Below are 15,552 nucleotides of genomic sequence, written 5' to 3' on the forward strand. Positions count from 1 at the left end.
AAAATTACAGTAAGTATATATTATCTACTGTACATAAAATATCAAAAACTACACCAAATATGTGTTATATACACTGTAAATAAACTATCAAAATCTTCAGTTATTATTTTTAATATACTGTACATAAAATATCAAAAATTACATCAAATGTATATTACACACTCTAAATAGAATATCAAAAAGGACAGTAAATATATACTACACTCTATGTAAAATATCAAAACTACACCAAATATATATTATATAATTTACATAAAATATCAAAAGTACACCAAATATATATTATATACTCTACATAAAATATCAAAAAGTACAGTAAATATATTTCACATGTTGTACATATAATATTAACTAAAAGTACACCAAATACATTTTACATACTGTAAATAAAATATCAAAAATTACAGTAAGTATATATTATCTACTGTACATAAAATATCAAAAAGTACACCAAATATGTGTTCTATATACTGTAAATAAACTATCAAAATCTTCAGTAATTATATTTGATATACTGTACATAAAATATCAAAAATTACACCAAATGTATATTATACACTCTAAATAGAATATCAAAAAGGACAGTAAATATATATTACACTCTATGTAAAATATCAAAACTACACCAAATATATATTATATAATTTACATAAAATATCAAAAGTACACCAAATATATATTATATACTCTACATAAAATATCAAAAAGTACAGTAAATATATTTCATATGTTGTACATATAATATTAACTAAAAGTACACCAAATACATTTTACATACTGTAAATAAAATACCAAAAATTACAGTAAGTATATATTATCTACTGTACATAAAATATCAAAAACTACACCAAATATGTGTTATATACACTGTAAATAAACTATCAAAATCTTCAGTTATTATTTTTAATATACTGTACATAAAATATCAAAAATTACATCAAATGTATATTACACACTCTAAATAGAATATCAAAAAGGACAGTAAATATATATTACACTCTATGTAAAATATCAAAACTACACCAAATATATATTATATAATTTACATAAAATATCAAAAGTACACCAAATATATATTATATACTCTACATAAAATATCAAAAAGTACAGTAAATATATTTCATATGTTGTACATATAATATTAACTAAAAGTACACCAAATACATTTTACATACTGTAAATAAAATACCAAAAATTACAGTAAGTATATATTATCTACTGTACATAAAATATCAAAAACTACACCAAATATGGGTTATATACACTGTAAATAAACTTTCAAAATCTTCAGTTATTATTTTTAATATACTGTACATAAAATATCAAAAATTACATCAAATGTATATTACACACTCTAAATAGAATATCAAAAAGGACAGTAAACATATATTACACTCTATGTAAAATATCAAAACTACACCAAATATATATTATATAATTTACATAAAATATCAAAAGTACACCAAATATATATTATATACTCTACATAAAATATCAAAAAGTACAGTAAATATATTTCATATGTTGTACATATAATATTAACTAAAAGTACACCAAATACATTTTACATACTGTAAATAAAATACCAAAAATTACAGTAAGTATATATTATCTACTGTACATAAAATATCAAAAACTACACCAAATATGTGTTATATACACTGTAAATAAACTATCAAAATCTTCAGTTATTATTTTTAATATACTGTACATAAAATATCAAAAATTACATCAAATGTATATTACACACTCTAAATAGAATATCAAAAAGGACAGTAAATATATATTACACTCTATGTAAAATATCAAAACTACACCAAATATATATTATATAATTTACATAAAATATCAAAAGTACACCAAATATATATTATATACTCTACATAAAATATCAAAAAGTACAGTAGATATATTTCATATGTTGTACATATAATATTAACTAAAAGTACACCAAATACATTTTACATACTGTAAATAAAATAACAAAAATTACAGTAAGTATATATTATCTACTGTACATAAAATATCAAAAACTACACCAAATATGTGTTATATACACTGTAAATAAACTATCAAAATCTTCAGTTATTATTTTTAATATACTGTACATAAAATATCAAAAATTACATCAAATGTATATTACACACTCTAAATAGAATATCAAAAAGGACAGTAAATATATATTACACTCTATGTAAAATATCAAAACTACACCAAATATATATTATATAATTTACATAAAATATCAAAAGTACACCAAATATATATTATATACAGTACATAAAATATCAAAAAGTACAGTAAATATATTTCACATGTTGTACATATAATATTAACTAAAAGTACACCAAATACATTTTACATACTGTAAATAAAATACCAAAAATTACAGTAAGTATATATTATCTACTGTACATAAAATATCAAAAACTACACCAAATATGTGTTATATATACTGTAAATAAACTATCAAAATCTTCAGTAATTATATTTAATATACTGTACATAAAATATCAAAAATTACACCAAATGTATATTATACACTCTAAATAGAATATCAAAAAGGACAGTAAATATATATTACACTCTATGTAAAATATCAAAACTACACCAAATATATATTATATATTTTACATAAAATATCAAAAGTACACAAAATATATATTATATACTGTACATAAAATATCAAAAAGTACAGTAAATATATTTCATAAATTGTACATATAATATTAACTAAAAGTACACCAAATACATTTTACATACTGTAAATAAAATATCAAAAATTACAATAAGTATATATTATCTACTGTACATAAAGTATCAAAAAGTACACCAAATATGTGTTATATATACTGTAAATAAGCTATCAAAATCATCAGTAATTATATTTAATATACTGTACATAAAATATCAAAAATTACACCAAATGTATATTATACACTCTAAATAGAATATCAAAAAGACAGTAAATATATATTACACTCTATGTAAAATATCAAAACTACACCAAATATATATTATATAATTTACATAAAATATCAAAAGTACACCAAATATATATTATATACTCTACATAAAATATCAAAAAGTACAGTAAATATATTTCATATGTTGTACATATAATATTAACTAAAAGTACACCAAATACATTTTACATACTGTAAATAAAATACCAAAATTACAGTAAGTGTATATTATCTACTGTACATAAAATATCAAAAACTACACCAAATATGTGTTATATACACTGTAAATAAACTATCAAAATCTTCAGTTATTATTTTTAATATACTGTACATAAAATATCAAAAATTACATCAAATGTATATTACACACTCTAAATAGAATATCAAAAAGGACAGTAAATGTATATTACACTCTATGTAAAATATCAAAACTACACCAAATATATATTATATAATTTACATAAAATATCAAAAGTACACCAAATATATATTATATACTCTACATAAAATATCAAAAAGTACAGTAAATATATTTCATATGTTGTACATATAATATTAACTAAAAGTACACCAAATACATTTTACATACTGTAAATAAAATACCAAAAATTACAGTAAGTATATATCATCTACTGTACATAAAATATCAAAAACTACACCAAATATGTGTTATATACACTGTAAATAAACTATCAAAATCTTCAGTTATTATTTTTAATATACTGTACATAAAATATCAAAAATTACATCAAATGTATATTACACACTCTAAATAGAATATCAAAAAGGACAGTAAATATATATTACACTCTATGTAAAATATCAAAACTACACCAAATATATATTATATAATTTACATAAAATATCAAAAGTACACCAAATATATATTATATACAGTACATAAAATATCAAAAAGTACAGTAAATATATTTCACATGTTGTACATATAATATTAACTAAAAGTACACCAAATACATTTTACATACTGTAAATAAAATACCAAAAATTACAGTAAGTATATATTATCTACTGTACATAAAATATCAAAAACTACACCAAATATGTGTTCTATATACTGTAAATAAACTATCAAAATCTTCAGTAATTATATTTAATATACTGTACATAAAATATCAAAAATTACACCAAATGTATATTATACACTCTAAATAGAATATCAAAAAGGACAGTAAATATATATTACACTCTATGTAAAATATCAAAACTACACCAAATATATATTATATAATTTACATAAAATATCAAAAGTACACAAAATATATATTATATACTGTACATAAAATATCAAAAAGTACAGTAAATATATTTCATAAATTGTACATATAATATTAACTAAAAGTACACCAAATACATTTTACATACTCTAAATAAAATATCAAAAATTACAGTAAGTATATATTATCTACTGTACATAAAGTATCAAAAAGTACACCAAATATGTGTTATATATACTGTAAATAAGCTATCAAAATCATCAGTAATTATATTTAATATACTGTACATAAAATATCAAAAATTACACCAAATGTATATTATACACTCTAAATAGAATATCAAAAAGACAGTAAATATATATTACACTCTATGTAAAATATCAAAACTACACCAAATATATATTATATAATTTACATAAAATATCAAAAGTACACCAAATATATATTATATACTCTACATAAAATATCAAAAAGTACAGTAAATATATTTCATATGTTGTACATATAATATTAACTAAAAGTACACCAAATACATTTTACATACTGTAAATAAAATACCAAAAATTACAGTAAGTATATATTATCTACTGTACATAAAATATCAAAAACTACACCAAATATGTGTTATATACACTGTAAATAAACTATCAAAATCTTCAGTTATTATTTTTAATATACTGTACATAAAATATCAAAAATTACATCAAATGTATATTACACACTCTAAATAGAATATCAAAAAGGACAGTAAATATATATTACACTCTATGTAAAATATCAAAACTACACCAAATATATATTATATAATTTACATAAAATATCAAAAGTACACCAAATATATATTATATACTCTACATAAAATATCAAAAAGTACAGTAAATATATTTCATATGTTGTACATATAATATTAACTAAAAGTACACCAAATACATTTTACATACTGTAAATAAAATACCAAAAATTACAGTAAGTATATATTATCTACTGTACATAAAATATCAAAAACTACACCAAATATGTGTTATATACACTGTAAATAAACTATCAAAATCTTCAGTTATTATTTTTAATATACTGTACATAAAATATCAAAAATTACATCAAATGTATATTACACACTCTAAATAGAATATCAAAAAGGACAGTAAATATATATTACACTCTATGTAAAATATCAAAACTACACCAAATATATATTATATAATTTACATAAAATATCAAAAGTACACCAAATATATATTATATACTCTACATAAAATATCAAAAAGTACAGTAAATATATTTCATATGTTGTACATATAATATTAACTAAAAGTACACCAAATACATTTTACATACTGTAAATAAAATACCAAAAATTACAGTAAGTATATATTATCTACTGTACATAAAATATCAAAAACTACACCAAATATGTGTTATATACACTGTAAATAAACTATCAAAATCTTCAGTTATTATTTTTAATATACTGTACATAAAATATCAAAAATTACATCAAATGTATATTACACACTCTAAATAGAATATCAAAAAGGACAGTAAATATATATTACACTCTATGTAAAATATCAAAACTACACCAAATATATATTATATAATTTACATAAAATATCAAAAGTACACCAAATATATATTATATACTCTACATAAAATATCAAAAAGTACAGTAAATATATTTCATATGTTGTACATATAATATTAACTAAAAGTACACCAAATACATTTTACATACTGTAAATAAAATACCAAAAATTACAGTAAGTATATATTATCTACTGTACATAAAATATCAAAAACTACACCAAATATGTGTTATATACACTGTAAATAAACTATCAAAATCTTCAGTTATTATTTTTAATATACTGTACATAAAATATCAAAAATTACATCAAATGTATATTACACACTCTAAATAGAATATCAAAAAGGACAGTAAATATATATTACACTCTATGTAAAATATCAAAACTACACCAAATATATATTATATAATTTACATAAAATATCAAAAGTACACCAAATATATATTATATACTCTACATAAAATATCAAAAAGTACAGTAAATATATTTCACATGTTGTACATATAATATTAACTAAAAGTACACCAAATACATTTTACATACTGTAAATAAAATATCAAAAATTACAGTAAGTATATATTATCTACTGTACATAAAATATCAAAAAGTACACCAAATATGTGTTCTATATACTGTAAATAAACTATCAAAATCTTCAGTAATTATATTTAATATACTGTACATAAAATATCAAAAATTACACCAAATGTATATTATACACTCTAAATAGAATATCAAAAAGGACAGTAAATATATATTACACTCTATGTAAAATATCAAAACTACACCAAATATATATTATATAATTTACATAAAATATCAAAAGTACACCAAATATATATTATATACTCTACATAAAATATCAAAAAGTACAGTAAATATATTTCATATGTTGTACATATAATATTAACTAAAAGTACACCAAATACATTTTACATACTGTAAATAAAATACCAAAAATTACAGTAAGTATATATTATCTACTGTACATAAAATATCAAAAACTACACCAAATATGTGTTATATACACTGTAAATAAACTATCAAAATCTTCAGTTATTATTTTTAATATACTGTACATAAAATATCAAAAATTACATCAAATGTATATTACACACTCTAAATAGAATATCAAAAAGGACAGTAAATATATATTACACTCTATGTAAAATATCAAAACTACACCAAATATATATTATATAATTTACATAAAATATCAAAAGTACACCAAATATATATTATATACAGTATATAAAATATCAAAAAGCACAGTAAATATATTTCACATGTTGTACATATAATATTAACTAAAAGTACACCAAATACATTTTACATACTGTAAATAAAATATCAAAAATTACAGTAAGTATATATTATCTACTGTACATAAAATATCAAAAAGTACACCAAATATGTGTTCTATATACTGTAAATAAACTATCAAAATCTTCAGTAATTATATTTAATATACTGTACATAAAATATCAAAAATTACACCAAATGTATATTATACACTCTAAATAGAATATCAAAAAGGACAGTAAATATATATTACACTCTATGTAAAATATCAAAACTACACCAAATATATATTATATAATTTACATAAAATATCAAAAGTACACCAAATATATATTATATACTGTACATAAAATATCAAAAAGTACAGTAAATATATTTCATATGTTGTACATATAATATTAACTAAAAGTACACCAAATACATTTTACATACTGTAAATAAAATATCAAAAATTACAGTAAGTATATATTATCTACTGTACATAAAGTATCAAAAAGTACACCAAATATGTGTTATATATACTGTAAATAAGCTATCAAAATCATCAGTAATTATATTTAATATACTGTACATAAAATATCAAAAATTACACCAAATGTATATTATACACTCTAAATAGAATATCAAAAAGACAGTAAATATATATTACACTCTATGTAAAATATCAAAACTACACCAAATATATATTATATAATTTACATAAAATATCAAAAGTACACCAAATATATATTATATACTCTACATAAAATATCAAAAAGTACAGTAAATATATTTCATATGTTGTACATATAATATTAACTAAAAGTACACCAAATACATTTTACATACTGTAAATAAAATACCAAAAATTACAGTAAGTATATATTATCTACTGTACATAAAATATCAAAAACTACACCAAATATGTGTTATATACACTGTAAATAAACTATCAAAATCTTCAGTTATTATTTTTAATATACTGTACATAAAATATCAAAAATTACATCAAATGTATATTACACACTCTAAATAGAATATCAAAAAGGACAGTAAATATATATTACACTCTATGTAAAATATCAAAACTACACCAAATATATATTATATAATTTACATAAAATATCAAAAGTACACCAAATATATATTATATACTCTACATAAAATATCAAAAAGTACAGTAAATATATTTCATATGTTGTACATATAATATTAACTAAAAGTACACCAAATACATTTTACATACTGTAAATAAAATACCAAAAATTACAGTAAGTATATATTATCTACTGTACATAAAATATCAAAAACTACACCAAATATGTGTTATATACACTCTAAATAAACTATCAAAATCTTCAGTTATTATTTTTAATATACTGTACATAAAATATCATAAATTACATCAAATGTATATTACACACTCTAAATAGAATATCAAAAAGGACAGTAAATATATATTACACTCTATGTAAAATATCAAAACTACACCAAATATATATTATATAATTTACATAAAATATCAAAAGTACACCAAATATATATTATATACTCTACATAAAATATCAAAAAGTACAGTAAATATATTTCATATGTTGTACATATAATATTAACTAAAAGTACACCAAATACATTTTACATACTGTAAATAAAATACCAAAAATTACAGTAAGTATATATTATCTACTGTACATAAAATATCAAAAACTACACCAAATATGTGTTATATACACTGTAAATAAACTATCAAAATCTTCAGTTATTATTTTTAATATACTGTACATAAAATATCAAAAATTACATCAAATGTATATTACACACTCTAAATAGAATATCAAAAAGGACAGTAAATATATATTACACTCTATGTAAAATATCAAAACTACACCAAATATATATTATATAATTTACATAAAATATCAAAAGTACACCAAATATATATTATATACTCTACATAAAATATCAAAAAGTACAGTAAATATATTTCATATGTTGTACATATAATATTAACTAAAAGTACACCAAATACATTTTACATACTGTAAATAAAATACCAAAAATTACAGTAAGTATATATTATCTACTGTACATAAAATATCAAAAACTACACCAAATATGTGTTATATACACTGTAAATAAACTATCAAAATCTTCAGTTATTATTTTTAATATACTGTACATAAAATATCAAAAATTACATCAAATGTATATTACACACTCTAAATAGAATATCAAAAAGGACAGTAAATATATATTACACTCTATGTAAAATATCAAAACTACACCAAATATATATTATATAATTTACATAAAATATCAAAGTACACCAAATATATATTATATACAGTACATAAAATATCAAAAAGTACAGTAAATATATTTCACAGGTTGTACATATAATATTAACTAAAAGTACACCAAATACTTTTTACATACTGTAAATAAAATATCAAAAATTACAGTAAGTATATATTATCTACTGTACATAAAATATCAAAAAGTACACCAAATATGTGTTCTATATACTGTAAATAAACTATCAAAATCTTTAGTAATTATATTTAATATACTGTACATAAAATATCAAAAATTACACCAAATGTATATTATACACTCTAAATAGAATATCAAAAAGACAGTAAATATATATTACACTCTATGTAAAATATCAAAACTACACCAAATATATATTATATAATTTACATAAAATATCAAAAGTACACAAAATATATATTATATACTGTACATAAAATATCAAAAAGTACAGTAAATATATTTCATAAATTGTACATATAATATTAACTAAAAGTACACCAAATACATTTTACATACTGTAAATAAAATATCAAAAATTACAGTAAGTATATATTATCTACTGTACATAAAGTATCAAAAAGTACACCAAATATGTGTTATATATACTGTAAATAAGCTATCAAAATCATCAGTAATTATATTTAATATACTGTACATAAAATATCAAAAATTACACCAAATGTATATTATACACTCTAAATAGAATATCAAAAAGACAGTAAATATATATTACACTCTATGTAAAATATCAAAACTACACCAAATATATATTATATAATTTACATAAAATATCAAAAGTACACCAAATATATATTATATACTCTACATAAAATATCAAAAAGTACAGTAAATATATTTCATATGTTGTACATATAATATTAACTAAAAGTACACCAAATACATTTTACATACTGTAAATAAAATACCAAAATTACAGTAAGTGTATATTATCTACTGTACATAAAATATCAAAAACTACACCAAATATGTGTTATATACACTGTAAATAAACTATCAAAATCTTCAGTTATTATTTTTAATATACTGTACATAAAATATCAAAAATTACATCAAATGTATATTACACACTCTAAATAGAATATCAAAAAGGACAGTAAATGTATATTACACTCTATGTAAAATATCAAAACTACACCAAATATATATTATATAATTTACATAAAATATCAAAAGTACACCAAATATATATTATATACTCTACATAAAATATCAAAAAGTACAGTAAATATATTTCATATGTTGTACATATAATATTAACTAAAAGTACACCAAATACATTTTACATACTGTAAATAAAATACCAAAAATTACAGTAAGTATATATCATCTACTGTACATAAAATATCAAAAACTACACCAAATATGTGTTATATACACTGTAAATAAACTATCAAAATCTTCAGTTATTATTTTTAATATACTGTACATAAAATATCAAAAATTACATCAAATGTATATTACACACTCTAAATAGAATATCAAAAAGGACAGTAAATATATATTACACTCTATGTAAAATATCAAAACTACACCAAATATATATTATATAATTTACATAAAATATCAAAAGTACACCAAATATATATTATATACAGTACATAAAATATCAAAAAGTACAGTAAATATATTTCACATGTTGTACATATAATATTAACTAAAAGTACACCAAATACATTTTACATACTGTAAATAAAATACCAAAAATTACAGTAAGTATATATTATCTACTGTACATAAAATATCAAAAACTACACCAAATATGTGTTCTATATACTGTAAATAAACTATCAAAATCTTCAGTAATTATATTTAATATACTGTACATAAAATATCAAAAATTACACCAAATGTATATTATACACTCTAAATAGAATATCAAAAAGGACAGTAAATATATATTACACTCTATGTAAAATATCAAAACTACACCAAATATATATTATATAATTTACATAAAATATCAAAAGTACACAAAATATATATTATATACTGTACATAAAATATCAAAAAGTACAGTAAATATATTTCATAAATTGTACATATAATATTAACTAAAAGTACACCAAATACATTTTACATACTCTAAATAAAATATCAAAAATTACAGTAAGTATATATTATCTACTGTACATAAAGTATCAAAAAGTACACCAAATATGTGTTATATATACTGTAAATAAGCTATCAAAATCATCAGTAATTATATTTAATATACTGTACATAAAATATCAAAAATTACACCAAATGTATATTATACACTCTAAATAGAATATCAAAAAGACAGTAAATATATATTACACTCTATGTAAAATATCAAAACTACACCAAATATATATTATATAATTTACATAAAATATCAAAAGTACACCAAATATATATTATATACTCTACATAAAATATCAAAAAGTACAGTAAATATATTTCATATGTTGTACATATAATATTAACTAAAAGTACACCAAATACATTTTACATACTGTAAATAAAATACCAAAAATTACAGTAAGTATATATTATCTACTGTACATAAAATATCAAAAACTACACCAAATATGTGTTATATACACTGTAAATAAACTATCAAAATCTTCAGTTATTATTTTTAATATACTGTACATAAAATATCAAAAATTACATCAAATGTATATTACACACTCTAAATAGAATATCAAAAAGGACAGTAAATATATATTACACTCTATGTAAAATATCAAAACTACACCAAATATATATTATATAATTTACATAAAATATCAAAAGTACACCAAATATATATTATATACTCTACATAAAATATCAAAAAGTACAGTAAATATATTTCATATGTTGTACATATAATATTAACTAAAAGTACACCAAATACATTTTACATACTGTAAATAAAATACCAAAAATTACAGTAAGTATATATTATCTACTGTACATAAAATATCAAAAACTACACCAAATATGTGTTATATACACTGTAAATAAACTATCAAAATCTTCAGTTATTATTTTTAATATACTGTACATAAAATATCAAAAATTACATCAAATGTATATTACACACTCTAAATAGAATATCAAAAAGGACAGTAAATATATATTACACTCTATGTAAAATATCAAAACTACACCAAATATATATTATATAATTTACATAAAATATCAAAAGTACACCAAATATATATTATATACTCTACATAAAATATCAAAAAGTACAGTAAATATATTTCATATGTTGTACATATAATATTAACTAAAAGTACACCAAATACATTTTACATACTGTAAATAAAATACCAAAAATTACAGTAAGTATATATTATCTACTGTACATAAAATATCAAAAACTACACCAAATATGTGTTATATACACTGTAAATAAACTATCAAAATCTTCAGTTATTATTTTTAATATACTGTACATAAAATATCAAAAATTACATCAAATGTATATTACACACTCTAAATAGAATATCAAAAAGGACAGTAAATATATATTACACTCTATGTAAAATATCAAAACTACACCAAATATATATTATATAATTTACATAAAATATCAAAAGTACACCAAATATATATTATATACTCTACATAAAATATCAAAAAGTACAGTAAATATATTTCATATGTTGTACATATAATATTAACTAAAAGTACACCAAATACATTTTACATACTGTAAATAAAATACCAAAAATTACAGTAAGTATATATTATCTACTGTACATAAAATATCAAAAACTACACCAAATATGTGTTATATACACTGTAAATAAACTATCAAAATCTTCAGTTATTATTTTTAATATACTGTACATAAAATATCAAAAATTACATCAAATGTATATTACACACTCTAAATAGAATATCAAAAAGGACAGTAAATATATATTACACTCTATGTAAAATATCAAAACTACACCAAATATATATTATATAATTTACATAAAATATCAAAAGTACACCAAATATATATTATATACTCTACATAAAATATCAAAAAGTACAGTAAATATATTTCACATGTTGTACATATAATATTAACTAAAAGTACACCAAATACATTTTACATACTGTAAATAAAATATCAAAAATTACAGTAAGTATATATTATCTACTGTACATAAAATATCAAAAAGTACACCAAATATGTGTTCTATATACTGTAAATAAACTATCAAAATCTTCAGTAATTATATTTAATATACTGTACATAAAATATCAAAAATTACACCAAATGTATATTATACACTCTAAATAGAATATCAAAAAGGACAGTAAATATATATTACACTCTATGTAAAATATCAAAACTACACCAAATATATATTATATAATTTACATAAAATATCAAAAGTACACCAAATATATATTATATACTCTACATAAAATATCAAAAAGTACAGTAAATATATTTCATATGTTGTACATATAATATTAACTAAAAGTACACCAAATACATTTTACATACTGTAAATAAAATACCAAAAATTACAGTAAGTATATATTATCTACTGTACATAAAATATCAAAAACTACACCAAATATGTGTTATATACACTGTAAATAAACTATCAAAATCTTCAGTTATTATTTTTAATATACTGTACATAAAATATCAAAAATTACATCAAATGTATATTACACACTCTAAATAGAATATCAAAAAGGACAGTAAATATATATTACACTCTATGTAAAATATCAAAACTACACCAAATATATATTATATAATTTACATAAAATATCAAAAGTACACCAAATATATATTATATACAGTATATAAAATATCAAAAAGCACAGTAAATATATTTCACATGTTGTACATATAATATTAACTAAAAGTACACCAAATACATTTTACATACTGTAAATAAAATATCAAAAATTACAGTAAGTATATATTATCTACTGTACATAAAATATCAAAAAGTACACCAAATATGTGTTCTATATACTGTAAATAAACTATCAAAATCTTCAGTAATTATATTTAATATACTGTACATAAAATATCAAAAATTACACCAAATGTATATTATACACTCTAAATAGAATATCAAAAAGGACAGTAAATATATATTACACTCTATGTAAAATATCAAAACTACACCAAATATATATTATATAATTTACATAAAATATCAAAAGTACACCAAATATATATTATATACTGTACATAAAATATCAAAAAGTACAGTAAATATATTTCATATGTTGTACATATAATATTAACTAAAAGTACACCAAATACATTTTACATACTGTAAATAAAATATCAAAAATTACAGTAAGTATATATTATCTACTGTACATAAAGTATCAAAAAGTACACCAAATATGTGTTATATATACTGTAAATAAGCTATCAAAATCATCAGTAATTATATTTAATATACTGTACATAAAATATCAAAAATTACACCAAATGTATATTATACACTCTAAATAGAATATCAAAAAGACAGTAAATATATATTACACTCTATGTAAAATATCAAAACTACACCAAATATATATTATATAATTTACATAAAATATCAAAAGTACACCAAATATATATTATATACTCTACATAAAATATCAAAAAGTACAGTAAATATATTTCATATGTTGTACATATAATATTAACTAAAAGTACACCAAATACATTTTACATACTGTAAATAAAATACCAAAAATTACAGTAAGTATATATTATCTACTGTACATAAAATATCAAAAACTACACCAAATATGTGTTATATACACTGTAAATAAACTATCAAAATCTTCAGTTATTATTTTTAATATACTGTACATAAAATATCAAAAATTACATCAAATGTATATTACACACTCTAAATAGAATATCAAAAAGGACAGTAAATATATATTACACTCTATGTAAAATATCAAAACTACACCAAATATATATTATATAATTTACATAAAATATCAAAAGTACACCAAATATATATTATATACTCTACATAAAATATCAAAAAGTACAGTAAATATATTTCATATGTTGTACATATAATATTAACTAAAAGTACACCAAATACATTTTACATACTGTAAATAAAATACCAAAAATTACAGTAAATATATATTATCTACTGTACATAAAATATCAAAAACTACACCAAATATGTGTTATATACACTCTAA

This window comes from Pan paniscus, chromosome 15 (assembly GCF_029289425.2).
Source record: "Pan paniscus chromosome 15, NHGRI_mPanPan1-v2.0_pri, whole genome shotgun sequence".
NCBI lineage: Eukaryota > Metazoa > Chordata > Mammalia > Primates > Hominidae > Pan > Pan paniscus.